Source organism: Erinaceus europaeus, chromosome 11 (genome assembly GCF_950295315.1).
Source record: "Erinaceus europaeus chromosome 11, mEriEur2.1, whole genome shotgun sequence".
Classification (NCBI taxonomy): domain Eukaryota; kingdom Metazoa; phylum Chordata; class Mammalia; order Eulipotyphla; family Erinaceidae; genus Erinaceus; species Erinaceus europaeus.
This window is the reverse complement of record NC_080172.1, coordinates 17,932,871-17,948,793: the sequence shown is the minus strand read 5'-3', so window position 1 is coordinate 17,948,793 and position 15,923 is coordinate 17,932,871.

The following is a 15,923-nucleotide window of genomic DNA, read 5'->3' as shown; positions in this document are numbered from 1 at the left end:
CATGAAACTAGGAGTCCTAAGAAAGCTATGGGACTTTTTGTTGGCATACTGGTATAACAATTAATAGGCTGCTTTATTTGTTTTAGAAATATTTATTAATTGAAAAATGCCTTGGCTTTGTTAACTTAAGACATATCGTGTTAAATGGATTTCAAGTAAGCATTTATAATACTTATCCCATGAAAATTTTCTCTAACTTGTTAAGGATTCATTTAACTCAGGAAAATACGTGTTTTTCTGTGTGATTGACAAAACTTCCTACACTAGAGTTTAGGATCAAATAACAGGTCCACATAACTTCAAGTAATTTGCCTATACTATTTTATTTGATTCAAAAAACTTAAAACATTTTTGGATAAGGATAGAGCATATTGAAACACAGGAACAGAACTGTTTAAAGAAAAAAAAAACCAACTTCCTGACTAAAAATGTAGCAACTACTTACATAGAAACTTTGAAAACGATAATAATGACAATTTGTGTATTTTCTCTTGTCTTTTTTCCTCCAAGCATTTATGTATTTATGTTATACAAATTATATATATATATATATATATATATATGAGAGAGAGAGAGAGAAGGAGAACGTGCTGCCAATATCACTTTGTGTTCCACTTTTTGCAGTTGGCATTATATAATGATTTCCTTATATAATTAAAATTATTATTATTATTAGTCATTTATTTTGATTGTAATTTTTTAGCATAATTTACTAAGTCATTGCTCTGTTATCAAAGGTTAGATTTTCAATTTTCCATCTTTATAAAGTTATGAATAGCATTTAAAATAAATCTTTAATAATTCTACTGAATATTTATTAGAAAAGAAATTATTTGGACTAAAGGTATAGGCTGTTTTTTAAATTCTTTTATATAAATTACCAAAATATCTTCCAGAAAGGTTTTCTAGTTTATATTAGAGCATCTAAAAATTCTCTGTAGAGGAAGCATTTCTAATTCATATTACATGAGTAAAGAAAACAGAACAACACTTTTCCTTGTGTTCTGAAAGCAGTAGTATCATTTTGAATGCATTTAGTCTTGAAGTGTTTTCCCAACTGCAGATGTGAAATAGGCTGGTTATACAAATCTATTTGTTTCCCTTCTGTAGTGCTGAAAATTATATTGATTTAATGATCTCAAGTTATACTTTTTATGCAATTAGTTGTGTAGTAAAAACTAATATTGTCATGTGCTAATGTCTTTTTTTCCCCCTCTATTGTGCTGTGGTAGTAGTCCATGCAGTATCAGCAAGTTTATGCTTTTCCTGTGCTTTGCTGAAAGGAAAAAGGAACATCTGTTTCCATTATATATCTGCATCATAATGATAACAATTAAATAGCTATTATGGTAGTGTACAGTAAATATATTTTGCTGAATGACCTGTCCTTTCTTGTTGGAAAATTTCAGAGATTTCAGATCACTTTGTTTTTATAGGTAGATTCCTTATAGAGGTTTAGAAAGGCCTTTGCTTACTTTAGGTAAATCATTGCCGTTCTTGCTTGTCTCAGTAAAAACAAACACATAAACAAAGAGCTTCAGTAGTTACACTCTCACATGTGATGCTTGAGTATATTTTCTAGGCATATACTTAGAGTACAAATGATTAGGCATCTCTCTCAAATTCCTGAATTGGTCAATCATGCTACTATTAATGGCAGTTCATTTTGTACTTTGTGCCACTTTTGTACTTTTAATATTTAAAATATTTACCGGAGGAGTAGAAATAAATATATGTGGAAAATATGTGTTTCAGCATATTCTTTTAAAAATAGATTTTTAAAAATTTCATATGCAGTAGTTTCACAAGAGGGGGAGTTAGAACATCATCCCAGTATATGTGGTTTTGGGGAACAAGCTAAGAGCTATAGATGGATAAGTCTACCAGCCTGAGCATTTCCTATGCACCACATATGCTTTCTTCCCTCATATTAGGAGCATATAGTGATATTTACCTTTTAAGTTTAGCAGGAGAATATTTGAAACCACATAGTACTTCCAATGACCTTTAAAACTCAAGAGAAACGTTTTCCTTTATTTCATTCAGCTTTTGGTTAAATATGTTTTATCGGTAACTTAAAAAAATAATTAGAAGTCTTTTCAATGGGGGCTGGGAACCAACTCACCTGCTAGAGATTCTACTTTGCCATGCACAAAGACCTGGGTTAAAGGCCCAGCTGGTGTGGATCGACCTGCCAACATCCACGTTCAGTGGAGAAGCAATTACAGAAGCCAGACCTTCCACCTTCTGCATCCACAAAGAATTTTGGTCCATACTCCCAGAGGGATAAAGATTAGTGAACCTTCCAATGGAGGGGATGGGATACAAAACTCTGGTGGTGGGGACTGTATGGAATTATAACCCTCTTTAAAAATATTTTTTATTATTATTTATATTTTTATTATATATTATATTTTTATTAAATATTTTAATATTTATTCATTTCCTTTGTTGCCCTTGTTGTAGTTATTGTTATTGTTACTGATGTCATTGTTGTTGGATAGGACAGAGAGAAATGGAGAGAGGAGGGGAAGACAGAGAGGGGGAGAGAAAGACAACGCAGACCTGCTTTACCTCCTGTGAAGCGGCTCCTCTGCAGGTGGGGAGCGGGGGGGGGGGGGGGGGCTCGAACCAGGATCCTTATGCCGGTCCTTGCACTTTGCACCACTTGTGCTTAACCCACTACACTACCGCTCGACTCTGGTAACCCTCTTACCCTACAGTCTTGCCAATCATTATTAAATCACATACACACAAACACACACACACACACACACACACACACACACACACACACACACACAGAGAGAGAGAGAGAGAGAGTAAAAAGAAGTTCTCCAGGAAAGAAAAAAAAAGCCCCCAGCTACTACAACAGCTCACCTGCACCTGCAGAGGGGAAGCTTCTAGAGCTATGGAGCAGTGTTGTGACATCACACCTTTTCTCTGTGTCTCTTCTCTCTGTTTTTCATCTTTTATCTAAAAAAAAAAAAAAGGAAAGGCTGCTTGGAGTGGTGGAATTGTGTAGGTTCAGAGTCACAGTGATAACCTGGATGAAAAAGAATTTTAGGTGAAAAATAGTGTCTAAACTCAAGTATGCCGAACTCCATTTGAGAAATATACTGTTAGTAGTACAGTTGGAATTGTTCTGTTGATATTCCAAGAGATAATCACCAACCTAATGTTGATGATTCTCATCATTTTTGCATGCTATGTTTTTTTTGTTAACATGGCCTAAAAGTTTGACTTTAATGATTTGTCCTTTTGAATAAATAAATTTAAGACACTGGAGTTGCAACGCCTCTTAGTCTTTTTAGTCTGACTGCCTGTTACTCGGCATGTCCTTTGTGGTCCTGATAGATGATAAGTCTTCATGTTCTCGAATGTCCCTCTATCCATAATCTTGAAAAGTTTTTTTTTTCTTTTTTTGCCTTCAGGGTTATCTCTGGGGCTCGGTGCTGGCTCTACTGCTCTTGGAGGCCATTTTCTTTTTCATTTTATTGGATAGGGCAGAGAGAAGTTGGGGGGGAGGGAGAGATAGAGATGGAGAGAGACACTTTCAGACCTGCTTTACACTGGTGAAGTGACTCTCTTGCTGTTGGGGATCCAGAGGCTCAAATTGGGATCCTGCTCAGGTCCTTACATGCCCTACTATGTGTGCTTTTTTTTTTATTAAAGATTTTTATTTATTTATTCCCTTTTGTTGCCCTTGTTGTTTTATTGTTGTTATTGTTGTTGTCATTGTTGGACAGGACAGAGAGAAATGGAGAGAGGAGGGAAAGACAGAGAGGGGAGAGAAAGACAGACACCTGCAGACCTGCTTCACCGCCTGTGAAGCGACTCCCCTGCAGGTGGGGAGCCGGGGGCTCGAACCCGGATCCTTCCTCCGGTCCCTGCGCTTTGCGCCACGTGCGCTTAACCTGCTACGCTACCGCCGACTCCCCTACTATGTGTGCTTAACCTGGTGCACCACCATATGGCATCCTGATTTTTTAATTAATTAATGAGAAAGATAGGAGGAGAGAGAGAAAGAACCAGACATCACTCTGGTACATGTGCTGCTGGGTATTGAACTCAGAACCTCATGCTTGAGAGTCCAATGCTTTATCCACTGTGCAAGCTCCTGGACCACTCCTGATTTTCTTTTATTCTCCATATGGAACAAAAACAGAACAAAAGATTAAAGCGTGTCTATAGTACTAAGGAAGTTCAGAGAGAGAAGTTCTCCTCTGTAATCTTTTCTATAGCCATGCCAGTTTAATAGCTACTTATGAAGTGAGAAAAAAACTACCTCTAGAATTAGTGATTCCCTTAGTGCAAACTGGTACAACCACTATGAAGAACAGTATGGAGAATCCTTAAACAAATAAAAATGTAAATGCCATATGATCCAGCAAGTCCACTATTAGGCATATACCCAAAAGCTATAACATTGATTTGAAGGTATATATGTACCATGTTCATAGCAGCTTTATTCACAATAGCAAAAACCTGGAAACAACCAAAATCCCCTTCAACAGATGGCCGGATAGCAAAGTTAGGGGACATATACTCAATAGCGTATTATTCAGTAATAAAAAAGATGATATTGTGTCCTTTGGGATAAAGTGAATGGAACTGGAGAAGATTATGCTTAGTGAAACAAGTAAGGAGGTGAAGGACACCGAATGGTTTCACTCATGTGGAAGATGTATGAATGTGAAAAAATAAAATGTCAACCTATATTTAAAACTGGGAGAACTATAATGGTTATCTATGGATGGGGGATTGCCAGTTTTGTCATTCCATTAGTAGTTTCTAGGCTGACAGACCTTTGGTGACTAGAGTGTTGGAAAAAAATAAAAATTCAAGATTTTTGAGAAAGACCAACAATTTGGATACAATGAGATTTTTGCTAGACTCCCTATCCTTGGCTGATTTTCTGTTCTCTTTATGGTTCTTAGGCCAGGAAAATAAAGGTGCACACAACTGCAATTGTCTTTTTACATATATGTATGCCAGTATTACAATAGATTTTGCCAGGACTTTAAAAGAACTTTCTCTTTTTATACTGCTAATATTATGGTCACGTTATGAACAATTCTTATCTGTGACTTTTACTAATTTTCTGTTTGTTATTGAAACAACTTCTATTTGAAAATGAATTTGTTTTTATGAAGTGACCAACTTGCCAGAGCACTAAAATAAAAGCACAAATAGAATAATGTGGAAATACATTTCAAAGATCTCTATGGAGAAAAAAAAATCCATTCTATAAATGGCAGCTTAGAATTTCCTTTCAGGTTTTTCACTCTAACAAATTCAATTCATTCTTGGTTGAGATGAGTAAGCTTGAGTCATAATATTCACATAGTGTTATGTGTCTACTACAAAAAAAAATCAATATAACTAGGGGTGGAGTTACATTTCTTATTATAAAACCATCTTTTCTCAGATCGGCTGCTTCAAGAACAAAATGTTGCTTTAGTGAATTATTTTCTACCTTCTATAAATCCATGCTTGGAAACTTGTAATAACAAAAAGCATTCTTTTTTTGTGCAGATGAAACTAGTAATACCTTTGTCTTCTTCTTCTAGCGTTTGCCCTTTTTCCGTAGCCAGTTAACAGCGTCAGGTTGAGCCTGATGTAAAGTTTCGAGACCTCCTTTGAATCTGGAGAGGTGGCAGTCGTTGACTATGCTACAGATACTCTCAAGGTAGTTTTTTCCTTTTTTTTTTTTTTGCCTTCAATTGCTGAGGCTCAGAGCTGGCACTGCAAATTCACCACTCTTGGTGGCCATTTATTTTTTTCCTTTTCTCCCCCATTTCATTTAATAGGACAGTTGAATAGAGACAATTATTCAATAAGACAAATCAGTAGAGAACTTGACAGGGGAGGGAGTGATGGGAAGACACCTGCAGACCTGCTTCACCACTGGTGAAGCGCCCCCCCTCCCCGGTGAGGAGCGAGGGCTCGAACTCAGGTTCTTGTGCAGGTCCTTGCCCTAAGTGTTATGTGTGCTTAACCCGGTTCGCCACCGCCCTGCCCCCAAGATAGTTTTTTTTTTTTATAGGACAGAGAGAAATGAAGAGAGAAGGGGAAGACAGAGGGGGAGAGAAAGACAGACGCCTGCAGACCTGCTTCACCGCTTGTGAAGGGACACCCCCTGCAGGTGAAGGGGCTACAACCCGGATCCTTATGCTGGTCCTTGTGCTTGGTGCCATGTGCGCTTAACCCACTGTGCTACCGCCAACCCCCCTAAGATAAGTTTTAAGAAGTAACCCAGATAATACATTTCTCTGAGTATTTTAGATCAGTTATCTTTTTTAAAATTTATTTTCCCTTTTGTTATCCTTGTTTTTTAAAATTTTTGATGTAGTTATTAATGTCGTTGTTAGGACAGAGAAAAATGGAAAGAGGAGGGGAAGACAGAGAGGGGGAGAGAAAGATAGACACCTGCAGACCTGCTTCACCACCTGTGAAGCGACTCCCCTGCAGGTGGGACTCCCTGAACTCCAACCCGGATCCTTATGCTGGTCCTTGCGCTTGGCGCCACGTGCACTTAACCTGCTGCTCTACCGCCTGATTCCCTTAGATCAATTATCTTATGTATTCAGCTGTTTCTATTAAGAAATTTTCCCTAGTACTAGATTGGAGAGGAGAGATCTAATGTAATCAGTACCAGTACTCAATGTCACTTTCCCCCCCTCAATATCACTTTTAATTTAGTCTTTGCTTTATTTCTCACTGTCACTAAATATGATTTTTTTCCCCTTCTTCATAGTACCAGGATCTTATATGTGTGTGATTCCTCCACTCTAGGGCCAACTTTTCCTTCTTTCTGTTTCAGACAGAAAGATAGAAAAGACACCACAAAACTGCTCCATCATCTGTGGACGTTCTCCACATGCCATGTTGTTCCTAGGTACTTCAAGGCCTATACATGAAAAGGTGTGTGTTTAGGCCTCCAGTCATCTCCCAGCCCTGAGAATATGGAACCATAAACACCTAACCAACAATGCCAAAACCAGACACACCAGAGAGACATGAGAATGATCATTTTGTAGTCTACAAGGCTACATTACTCTTTTTGTTGTAATAACCCTCTATAGAAAAGTGATCATTTTACAAAAACAATGTAGTAAGGTAAAAAGTTTATGTTTTGGTCCTACATCCTGCCACGATTATAGACTCCTCTCATAGTCTCTACTCAGTTTATAATGACTTTATTTTAGAACAAGTTGAAATTGTTTCAAAGTTAGCATTGACCCTGTATTTTCTTTCTTTTTTTTTTAAATAATTTTTTTAATTCATTTTTGTTGCCCTTGTCATCGTTGTTGGATAGGACAGAGAGAAATGGAGAGAGAACCAGATAGAGAGAAAGACACCTGCAGACCTGCTTCACCACCTGTGAAGTGACTCCCCTGCAAGTGGGGAGCCGGGGACTCAAACTGGGATCCTTACTCTGGTCCTTGTGCTCTCCGCCACCTGCACTTAAGCTGCTGTGCTACCACCTGACTCCCGACCCTGGATTTTCTTTTCTTTCTTTTTTCTCCCCTTTTCTTTTTTCTTTTCTTTTCTTTTCTTTTCTTTTCTTTTTCTTTTCTTTTCTTTCTTTTTTTTTTTTTTTTTGCCTCTAGGGTTATCACTGGGGTTCATTGCCAGCACTAGGAATCCACTGCTCCTGGAGGCTATTTTTCCCATTTTGTTGCCCTTGTGGTTGTTATTGTTGGTATAGCCGTTGTTGCTGTTGGATAGGACAGAGAGAAATCGAGAGAGGAGGAGAAGATAGAGAGGAGGAGGCAAAGATAGACGCCTGCAGACCTGCTTCACGGCTTGTGAAGCGACTCCCCTGCAGGTAGGGAGCTGGGGGCTCGAACTGGGATGATTATGCCTGTCCTTGCGCTGGTTCTTGGCACCCTGGCTCCCTAGCTCCCTGGCGCCATGTGCATTTAACCCACTGCGCTACCACCCAGTCCCCTATTTTCTATTTACCTGGCCAAGCTACAATTTCCAGCTGTGATGTCAGAATTTATAGATTAAAAAGGTAAGATGCTACCAATGTGCACATGTTACATGTTCATGGCTTGCTTTGAATTCTTAGCTCTTTATGGTTTTTTTTTCATAAAAAAAAAAACCATAAAGTGATTTTTTAAAATCACTTTTTGGTGATTTTTTAAAAAAAGATTTATTTACGAGGAAGTTAATGATAGCATTACTATAGCTTTTGTGATGCTGGGGACCAAACTCAGAATCTCCTGCTTGTAAGTGCAGCACTCCAGCCACTGCCTCACCTCACAGACTGTCACACACACACACACACACACACACACACACACACACACACACACACACACACACACACACTTTTTTTTCTTAGAAAACAATGTTACCATTGTGCTTACTGCTGTTAAAGTATGGGTAGCTAACACCTATTTATCTAATGCTATAAAAATGTGCTGTATGGAGTCTCCTACATTTAAAGTTTCACTGCTCCCAGTCTGACATCTTTTATTCTTTTTACTTCAGATAGGAGAGACATTATAGCACTCGAACTTCCCTCCATGGCACTCCTGTGTGATGTATAATGCTGGGTCTCAAACTGGGCTCATGTCAAGGCACGTGTACTGGTAGGTAAGCTATCTCTCAGCCCCTTTATCTAGTTCTTGTTCTGCTTAAGGCATGTGAGGTGGATAAAGGCATATTCTCTGCACTTAGGGGAATAATAATAGATGTGGTCTTAATATTGCAATATGTTATAAAAGTATAGTATTTGGGGAGTCAGGCGGTACTGTAGCGGGTTAAGCACAGGTGGTGCAAAGCACAAGGACTGGGGTAGGGATCCGGGTTCAAGCCCCCGGCTCCCCATCTGCAGGGGAGTAGCTTCACAGGTGGTGAAGCAGGTCTGCAGGTGTCTATCTTTCTCTCCCCCTCTCTGTCTTCCCCTCCTCTCTCCATTTCTCTCTGTCCTATCCAACAATGATGACAGCAATAACAACAACAATAATAACTACAACAATAAAACAACAAGGGCAACAAAAGGGAAAATGAATAAATAAATACAAAAAAATATAAATTATAAAAAGTGTAGTATTTATATTTAAATTATCATGTAACAATAACAGCACAACAATTGTTTAACAGTTTGCATTTTATTAGCACAGTGTATTGAGTCATTTTATTAGCCATACTATGCAAGTTTTTTTGAAAGTTTTTATTTTTATTTAATTAGACAGGGAGGAATTGAAAGGAAAAGGAGGAGACAGAAAGAGAGAGAGAGAAAGAGAAAGAGAGAGGCAAACACCTGCTTCACCACTTATCAAGTTTCCCTCCTACAGCTGGGGACCTGGGTCTTGAACCTGGTTGCTTGCACATGGTAACTTGTGCACTTAACCAGATATGCTATATTCCCTCTCCCCAATGTTAAGCTTTTTTTTTTTTTTTTTTTTTAATTTTGTCTATTTCTTTTTTTTATTTAAGAAAGGATTCATTAACAAAACCATAGGGTAGGAGGGGTACAATTCCACACAATTCCCACCACCCAATCTCCATATCCCACCCCCTCCCCTGATAGCTTTCCCATTCTCTATCCCTCTGGGAGCATGGACCCAGGGTCATTGTGGGTTGCAGAAGGTAGAAGGTCTGGCTTCTGTAATTGCTTCCCTGCTGAACATGGGCGTTGATAATGTTAAGCTTTTAACAGGGAAAAAGAAATTGTGTCTACATGAAGTCATACTTTTTTTCTTTGTTTTTAACTGCAAAAACACATTATGACTTTAAAAATTTTTTTAAAAAATATTTATTTATTCCTTTTTGTTGCCCTTTTTTATTGTTGTAGTTATTATTCTTGTTGGATAGGACAGAGAAATGGAGAGAGGAGGGGAAGACAGAGAGGGGGAGAGAAAGATAGACACCTGCAGACCTGCTTAGCTGCCTGTGAAGCGACTCCCCTGCAGGTGGGGAGCCGGGGGCTCGAACCGGGATCCTTATACTAGTCCTTGTGCTTTGCCACCTGTGCTTCACCCTCTGCGCTATCGTCCGACTCCCATATCATGACTTTTATGACAACCCAACAATACCTTGAATAACTGTAATATAGCATTTTCTAACTATATTCTTATGAGGGTTTTGCACATGTGTGATGCTGACTTTTCCCACTCTTTTCATTTCAGATAGAGGGGACAGAGAAAGAGGCAGGAAAGACTTCATGGCTCAGTTGTCTTTTGGTGTCACGATGCTCCCACATAGAAGGAACCTTGAGCATGGTAAGTTGTGTGCTCCACCAGCTGAGCTACGGACCCACCTGTGCATTCTTACTTTAAATAAATTTTAAAAAGTAACACCTAGGACCAGGGGATATCTCTGCCTGCTAGAGCACCACCTTGCATGTCTGAGGTCCCAAAAACTGTAGGCTTAATCACTGGGCACCAATTATGCCAGGGGTGAGCAGTGCTCTTGTGCTTTCTTTCTTCCTCTCCCCTCTCATAAGCAAACAAGAAAACAAACAAATATTAAGACAAAGCAAGGGGGTCGGGTGGTAGCGCAGCAGGTTAAGTGCACATGGCAAAAAGCACAAGGACTGGCAGAAGGATCCCGGTTCGAGCCCCGGGCTCCCCACCTGCAGGAGGGTCGCCTCGTAAATGGTGAAGCGGGTCTGCAGGTGTCTTTCCCTCCCCCTCTCTGTCTTCCCCTCCTCTCTCCATTTCTCTCTGTCCTGTCCAACAACAACAACAACAACAATAATAATAACCACCACAACAATAAAACAGCAAGGACAACAAAAGGGGAAAAGAAAGGGAGCTGGGCGGTGGTGCAGTGGTTTAAGTGCACATGACAGAAAGAGCACGGACTGGCATCAGGATCCTGGTTCTAGCCCCCGGGTCCCCACCTGCAGGGGGTTCGCTTCACAGGCAGTGAAAGCAGGTCTGCAGTTGTCTTTCTCTCCCCCTCTCTGTCTTCCCCTCCTCTCTCGATTTCTTTCTATCCAACAACAATGACAGCAGTAACAACAATAACAACAGTGACTATGATAAACAACAAGGGCAACAAAAGGAAAAAAATAAAAATAAAAAATAGCTTTAAAAAATTTTAAAAATAGGGAGTCGGGAGGTAGCGCAGTGGGTTATGCATATGTGGCACAAAGCGCAAGGATGAGCATAAGGAGATCCCGGTTCCAGCCCCCGGCTTCCCACCTGTAAGGGAGTCGCTTCACATGTTGTGAAGCAGGTTTGTAGGTGTCTATCCTCCTCTTCCCCTCTCTGTCTTCCCCTCCTCTCTCTGTCCTATCCAACAACAACGACATCAATAGCAACAACAACAATAACTACGACAATAAAACAAGGGCGACAAAAGGGAAATAAGTAGATATTTTAAAAAATTAAAATAATACAGCGTTCTGGTGGTAGGAATTGTATGAAGTTGTACCCCTCTTATCCTATGGTTTAGTCAGTGTTTCCTTTTATAAATAAAAAATTAAAAAATAAAAAGGGAAAAAATAAAAATAAAAAAAAACAAAGTAAGATTTGAGTTTTTTGTAGTACTCCTATTTTATTTAAATTAAGTATGACAATTTAATTTTTCTTCTTATTTTGTAAGAAGCAGATTAATTAAAAACAGCAAAGTATTTTAGTTAAAATGAGGATATATATATATATATATGTATATAATTTATTTATTTGGGTAGACACAGAAAGAAATCAAGAAAGGAATGGGTAGATAGAGACAGAGAAACACCTGCATCACTCTTCACCACTTGTGAAGCTTCACCACTTGTGAAGCTTTCCCCCTGCAGGTGGGGACTGGGAGTTCAAACCCGGGTCCTTGTGCACTGTAACATGTGTACTCAACCAGGTGCACTCAACCAGGTGCGCCATCACCCAGCCCCTGGAAATCTATTAAGAAAGAAAACAAAACATGTTTTCAGAAATATTTAGGAAAATAACCTTTAATCTTGGCTCACATTAGATTTGATGCTACTATTGTTGGATTTATTATAGCACTACACATGTTTTTATAGTTTGGCAAAGTTTGCTAAAAGATGGTAAAAATAATTACTGCTTGTGTTTTTTATAAGGAGAAGTAGTTTGTTGATATATTTTCCAATTAATTTGACCAGTGTAAACAGCTGTTTTTGATATGAAAGACTAGCCAAAATACTCTCTTTATAGTAACTGTTCTCTTTATAATAATGACAGTACTTTTGAACTTCACTGGATAGTGTTTCTGTTTCTTTATATGTAGATATAGATATATGTTCCAGCTTACTGGTATTGCAACTAGCAGTGAAAATTTAATTTACATCTTATGTTACAAGATCATTTTGAATCTTAGTGAACTACTGGGTTTTGCATTATTTTTTATATTTTTCAAAACAAATATACACAGTGTAAAATCCTCTTTTAGTTAGTCACTGTTTTGAAATGAATATTTTGTGTTTATAGAGTTTATGTTTAAAAAGTGACAACCCTCCTCCCATCCTTTCATCTCTCATCAGTAATATTGGGTAGAAAGAAAGCTTGCAATGGATTATTCTAAACTATTTGAGGTAGACTGATCCCAGCTCTACATAGCAAAGGTTGTTTTGTTACACTGGCTAGCATTCAGTAATCTAAGTGAGTTTGGGAATGATATTATAGAACTTTGTAAGTTGTATGCTAGCTAATACCTGTGAGAGAGCCAAAAGTCATCAAGGTCTTATTTGTATTTCAGTTCTTATATAAATAAGTTTAAATGTGTTTTGAGTTTGACAAATAGGTTAGACATTCTGCAAGATCTGCACTAAGGAACATGCCAATGGATAGTCAAAGGCATATATATATAACAAGAATTGTTTTTCTTAAAAAAGTATAAAAAAAAATTAGTATAGCCACAGGCCCTTTGGAATATAACTAAAATAGGCCTACTAGCTATCTACAAAATGGAGACCCCCTCCAACTCTTCATCTGAACTATTCCAGCCTTTAGGTTCATGATTAGTCAACAATTTGTTTGGCTTTATATGTTAACTCTCTTTTCAGCCACCAGGTTCCAGATGCCAGCATGATGCCAACCAGACTTTCCTGGACAGACAACCCCACCAGTGTGTCCTGGACCTCTGATTCCCCAGAACACCATCCCACTAGGGAAAGAGAGAGGCAGGCTGGGAGTATGGATTGACCTGTCAATGCCCATGTTCAGAAGGGAAGCAGTTACAGAAGCCAGACCTTCAACCTTCTGCATGACCTTGGGTCAATACTCTCAGAAGGTTAAAGAATAGGAAAGTTATCAGGGGATGGGATGGGATATAGAGTTCTGGTGAGGGGAATTGTGTGGAGTAGTACCCCTTTTATCCTATGGTTTTTGCCAGTACTTCCTTTTTATAAATAAAAAAACCCTAAAAATAAAAAGAATTATTTTTCTTATCTAAGCTTGCTTAATTTGTTCTACTCAACATAACTGTAAAAGCCCTTAATTTATGAACTTTACTTTTTAATATAAGCAGTTAATTATTACTATATACTAAGAACATTTTATGTATTATTAAATCCATTTATGTAAAATATAAAATTCCTATTTTCTGGGAATTTGAGGCTCAAACATGGTTAAGTAATTTGCTAAAGTCACATAGCAGATTAACAAAGAGCAAAGATTTGTACTAAAATATATTTCACTGCAGAATCCATTCCTAGACTATACTTATTTCATTAATCATTATCAAGTACCTCATTGTGGTACCCTTGGATTTGTTATGGATCTAATTTTATATTCACAGTTAGATAAAGTGTATAACAAAATTAAGATAAAAAAAATCAATCAGTGGCATTCTTCTATGCAAACACCAAATTAGAAGAAGAAGAAATCTGGAAATTGACCCAATTCATGATAGCAGCAAAAACAATCTATGAATAAACCTAACAGAAAAAAACATAACCTAACCAGCATATGGAAATCTATTCAAAGAAATAGAAAAAGATACAAAGAAATGGGAAGATATACCATGTTCATCAAAATGATTATTCTACGCAGAACCATACGCTGATTTAAAGCAGTCTCTGTCAAGGTCCCATAAAATTTCTTTAAGTGAGTAGGACAAGAATTTATCCAGAGGCAGAAAATTCCTAGGATTTTCAAAGCAATCCTGAGGGAAAAAAGAGCAAAAACAGAGACATCACACGCTTAGACCTCAAAATATATCACAGGGCTACTGTTAGCAAAACTTCCTGGTAATGGAACAAAAACAAACACACAGACCAGTGGAACAGAATTGAAAATACAAAAATAAAGTGCTCACAGTGACAGACATCTAATTTTGACAGGGGAACTCAAAATATTACATGAAAAAAGGAGAGTCTCTTCAATAAGTGGTGTTGGGAAAATTCCATTGACATATGAAAAATAAAACTGAACTACATTTTACCATGTACAAAATAGGTTCCAAATTGATCAAAGATTTGAATATTAGGCTGGAGACCATCAAATACTTAGAGGAAAACGTTGGCATAACTCTTAGGTATAAGCTTTAAAAACATCTTTATTGACTCAAGTCCAACGTAAAGAAAACCAAGCCAAATGTAGATGGATGGGACTACGTCAAACTGAAAACTTCTTCACAGCTAACGGAGCCACCACCAAAACCTATGGAATGGGAGAAGATTTTTACATACCATACATTAGGAGAAAGTCTAGTAACCAAAATATATAAAGAGCTCACCAAAATCAACAATAAAGCCGGTATACTTAGCTGGTTATCTTCTTTCAGTATTTGTAGCAGTCTATTCAAAATTTATTATAGAGCTGACTACAGTGTATTAGAGTGACTAGTTTTCATCTGTATATTTCATATTAGACTGGCTTTTTTTCTTTTTTTAAACTTATTTTCCCTTTTGTTGCCCTTGTTATTTATTGTTGTTGTAGTTATTATTGTTGTTGTTGATGTCATTATTGTTAGATAGGACAGAGAGAAATGGAGAGAGGAGGGGAAGAAAGATAGACACCTGCAGACCTGCTTCACTGCATGTGAAGTGACTCCTCTGCACGTGGGGAGCCAGGGCTCGAACTGGAATCTTTCCACTGGTCCATGTGCTTCATGCCACGTACGCTTAACCCACTGCCATACTGCCCGACCCCCTAGACTGACTTAAAAAATTTTTTTTCTTTATTTTAAAACATTTTTTTATTTATAAAAAGGAAGCACTGACAAAACCATAGGTTAAGAGGGGTACAACTCCACACAGTTCCCACCACCAGAACTCCATATCCCTCCCCTCCCCTGATAGCTTTCCTATTCTTTATCCCTCTGGGAGTATGGGCCCAGGGTCATTATGGGTTGCAGAAGGTGGAAGGTCTGGCTTCTGTAGTTGCTTCCCCACTGAACATGGGCATTGGCAGGTCGATCCATACTCCCAGCCTGCCTCTCTCTTTCCCTAGTGAGGTGGGGCTCTGGGGAAGCAGGGCTCAAAGACTCATTAGTGGGGTCATCTGCCCAGGGAAGTCAGGTTGGCATCCTGGCAGCATCTGGAACCTGGTGGCTAAAAAAAGAGTTAACATATAAAGCCAAACAAATTGTTGACTAATCATGAACCTAAAGGCAAGAATATTGCAGATGAAGATTTGTGGTCTCAATTTAGGAAAAAAGCTAGTAGGTTTATTAAAGGTATATTCCAAAGGGCCCATGACTAAACTAGTTTTTTTCTGAGCCTGACATCTGATATGCAGGTGGATCCAAGTTATTGCCTGGGGAGATGATGTGATGGCTGGAAAAAGGACCAGAAAGCTGGATCAGGAAGAGAGTAGCTCCCAAATATAGGAAAGGTATATAAATATTGTTGACTGTAAACCCCAAGACTGACTTGTTTAAGGGCAGAGGTCATATACTCTTTACACGAGTAGACATAGTACTTACATAATACCTTGTGGGTATTTGAACAAAATGTTTGCTGAGTGAAGTAATCATTTTGTATTTTCATCTAA